The sequence below is a fragment of the Bufo bufo genome, chromosome 11 (genome assembly GCF_905171765.1).
Source record: "Bufo bufo chromosome 11, aBufBuf1.1, whole genome shotgun sequence".
NCBI lineage: Eukaryota > Metazoa > Chordata > Amphibia > Anura > Bufonidae > Bufo > Bufo bufo.
The window spans coordinates 40,381,184-40,385,538 of NC_053399.1; positions in this window are offsets into that span (position 1 = coordinate 40,381,184).

Below are 4,355 nucleotides of genomic sequence, written 5' to 3' on the forward strand. Positions count from 1 at the left end.
ATCCGCCCCCTCGCCGTGTTGATTGACAGGGCCAGCCGGGATCTCCTCCTCCGGCCGGCTCTGTCAGTATTTCAAAAATCGCGCGCCTCTGGTCATTCGGCGCAGGCGCTCTGAGATGAGGAGGCTCGTCTCCTCAGCACTCCCTCAGTGCGCCTGCGCCGATGACGTCTTCTCTTTCGGTGATGTCATCGGCGCAGGCGCACTGAGGAGACGAGCCTCCTCATCTCAGAGCGCCTGCGCCGAATGACCAGAGGCGCGCGATTTTTGAATTACTGACAAGGCCGGCCAGGGGAGGAGATCCCGGCTGGCCCTGTCAATCAACACGGCGAGGGGGCGGATTGCTTCTGCGGCTACCAGCAAGTAGACGCCCTACTTGCTGGTAGAGCCCTCATTTACATATTATAAAACTTTGTTTTATAAAGAATCGGCCGCATGAAAGTAAGTAAGACTATTATATTCTCCTATATCGCCCTATAAGGAATCTAACTATCCCAAAAAAAATAATAAGTTTTGTGGGGTGACAGAAACCCTTTAAAAAACTAAATATTAGCTTTAAAATGTCCTGTGTAGAGATGAGTGACTCAAAGTTGACAATGAGGAATTCGATCCGAATTACATGAAAAATTCGATTCGCATCAAATCCGAATTTTCTCACGCTTCGCGGTAACGAATCGCATTTTTGTGAATGGGGTTGTTTTGGCTCGAAGCACATGGATTTCTCCAAGCCTCATTCAGATGAATGAACTGATTCTCAGTCGCAGTGAAGGCGCCTCAGGCTTTAAGTTCATTCATGCAAAAAATCTGGATGGGGCGGCTCACCCTGCTCTAGGAATGGTACGGTAAATTTAAGTTCATTCATGTCACTATTTTGTACGAATCCTAAAACAACTATTATTTGATGGATGGTATTTTTGTAGGGAAAGATGGCCGCTCTGCATGTCACCCAGCACCATGCTTGTGCATTGTGATGTCACCCAGCAGCAATCTCTATTGTGATGTCATCGGGGTATATAAGGAGGCGCTGGGCACAGAGCGGTCACTCTTCAGTTGGATGTGACACGTGAGTACTCCATCATTACCATGTCCGTACCTGTAGCTGAGAAATTAGTGCCCCTTCCCAAATCCTTAGGTCCACTTAAGGACCACAGGTTTATACCCCCCTAGTGACCAGGCCCTTTTTTACAAATCGGCACTCCACAACTTTAGCGGTTTATTGCTCGGTCATGCAACTTACCACCCAAATGAATTTTACCTCCTTTTCTTCTCACTAATAGAGCTTTCATTTGGTGGTATTTCATTGCTGCTGACATTTTTACTTTTTTTGTTATTAATCGAAATTTACAGATTTTTTATTTTTTTTTGCAAAAAAATGACATTTTTCACTTTCAGTTGTAAAATTTTGCAAAAAAAACGACATCCATATATTAATTTTTCTCTAAATTTATCGTTCTACATGTCTTTGATAAAAAAAAAATGTTTGGGTAAAAAAAAAAATGGTTTGGGTAAAAGTTATAGCGTTTACAAACTATGGTACAAAAATGTGAATTTCCGCTTTTTGAAGCAGCTCTGACTTTCTGAGCACCTGTCATGTTTCCTGAGGTTCTACAATGCCCAAACAGTACAAACACCCCACAAATGACCCCATTTCGGAAAGTAGACACCCTAAGGTATTCGCTGATGGGGATAGTGAGTTCATAGAACTTTTTATTTTTTGTCACAAGTTAGCAGAAAATGATTTTTTTTTTTTTGATTTTTTTTTTTTCTTACAAAGTCTCATATTCCACTAACTTGTGACAAAAAATAAAAACTTTCATGAACTCACTATGCCCATCAGCGAATACCTTGGGGTGTCTTCTTTCCAAAATGGGGTCACTTGTGGGCTAGTTATACTGCCCTGGCATTTTAGGGGCCCAAATGAGTACGAAGTAGTTTGAAATCAAAATCTGTAAAAAAATGGCCGGTGAAATCCTAAAGGTGCTCTTTGGAATGTGGGCCCCTTTGCCCACCTAGGCTGCAAAAAAGTGTCACACATGTGGTATTGCCGTACTCAGGAGAAGTTGGGCAATGTTTTTTGGGGTGTCATTTTACATATACCCATGCTGGGTGAGAGAAATATCTTGGCAAAAGACAACTTTTCCCATTTTTTTATACAAAGTTGGCATTTGACCAAGATATTTATCTCACCCAGCATGGGTATATGTAAAATGACACCCCAAAACACATTCCCCAACTTCTCCTGAGTACGGCGATACCAGATGTGTGACACTTTTTTGCAGCCTAGATGCGCAAAGGGGCCCACATTCCTTTTAGGAGGGCATTTTTAGACATTTGGATCCCAGACTTCTTCTCACGCTTTAGGGCCCCTAAAATGCCAGGGCAGTATAAATACCCCACATGGGACCCCATTTTGGAAAGAAGACACCCCAAGGTATTCAATGAGGGGCATGGCGAGTTCATAGAATTATTATTTTTTTGGCACAAGTTAGCGGAAATTGATATATATTTTTTTTTTCTCACAAAGTCTCCCTTTCCGCTAACTTAGGACAAAAATTTCAATCTTTCATGGACTCAATATGCCCCTGAGCGAATACCTTGGGGTGTCTTCTTTCCGAAATGGGGTCACATGTGGGGTATTTATACTGCCCTGGCATTTTAGGGGCCCTAAAGCGTGAGAAGAAGTCTGGAATATAAATGTCTAAAAAATTTTAAGCATTTGGATTCCGTGAGGGGTATGGTGAGTTCATGTGAGATTTTTTTTTTTTACACAAGTTAGTGGAATATGACACTTTGTAAGAAAAAAAAAAATAATAATTTCCGCTAACTTGGGCCAAAAAAATGTCTGAATGGAGCCTTACAGGGAGGTGATCAATGACAGGTGGGTGATCAGGGAGTCTATATGGGGTGATCACCCCCCTGTCATTGATCACCCCCCTGTAAGGCTCCATTCAGATGTCCGTATGTGTTTTGCGGATCCGATCCATGTATCAGCGGATCCGTAAAAATCATACGGACGTCTGAATGGAGCCTTACAGGGGGGTGATCAATGACAGGGGGGTGATCAATGACAGGGGGGTGATCAGGGAGTCTATATGGGGTGATCACCCCCGTCATTGATCACCCCCCCTATAAGGCTCCATTCAGACGTCCGTATGTGTTTTGCGGATCCGATCCATGTATCAGCGGATCCGTAAAAATCATACGGACGTCTGAATGGAGCCTTACAGGGGGGTGATCAATGACGGGGGGTGATCAGGGAGTCTATATGGGGTGATCACCCCCGTCATTGATCACCCCCCTGTAAGGCTCCATTCAGACGTCCGTATGTGTTTTGTGGATCCGATCCATGTATCAGTGGATCCGTAAAAATCATACAGACGTCTGAATGGAGCCTTACAAGGGGGTGATCAATGACAGGGGGGTGATTAGGGAGTCTATATGGGGTTAATAAGTGACAGGGGGGGGTGTAGTGTAGTGGTGTTTGGTGCTACTTATTACTGAGCTGCCTGTGTCCTCCTCTGGTGGTCGATCCAAGCAAAAGGGACCACCAGAGGACCAGGTAGCAGGTATATTAGACGCTGTTATCAAAACAGCGTCTAATATACCTGTTAGGGGTTAAAAAAATCGCATCTCCAGCCTGCCAGCGAACGATCGCCGCTGGGCAGGCTGGAGATCCACTCGCTTACCTTCCGATCCTGTGAACGCGCGCGCCTGTGTGTGCGCGTTCACAGGAAATCTCGGCTCACGCAAGATGACGCCAATCGGCGTTAGTGTAGCCTGTGAGCGCCACAGCAATGACTCCTTTCGGCGTTAGTGTTGCGGAAAGTGGTTAAATGTCCATAGCAACCAATCAGATTCCACCTTTCATTTTTCACAGGTGGAATCTGATTGGTTGCTATGGGTAACTAAGCCATCTCTTCTTTACACCAGTTTGATAAATCTCTCCCATTATATTTATGGTGCAAAACCCATCCCTCATTATCTTTCTAGTACAAGCTGTTGTGGGAGCCTTAGGGGGTCATTTGTCAAACTGGTATAAAGTAGAACTGGCTTAGTTACCCATAGCAACCAATCAGATTCCTCCTTCAATTTTCCAAAGAAGCTGAAAGGTGGAATCTGATTGGTTGCTATGGGAAACTAAGCCAGTTCTACTTGACACCAGTTTGATAAATGACCCCACTTATACTCACTTCTCTCCGTTTTCTCAGGTTCGCAGGCTGAAGGGATATAGTGACGATACGTCATGCGATTTTTTACGTCCTATTATCTGCTGCTGCAGATAATAGTATTTCTATGTGGAGCTCAGGTAGCGACATCTTGCCTGAAATGCTTCACCACCCCAGCGGACAGGGCCAGCA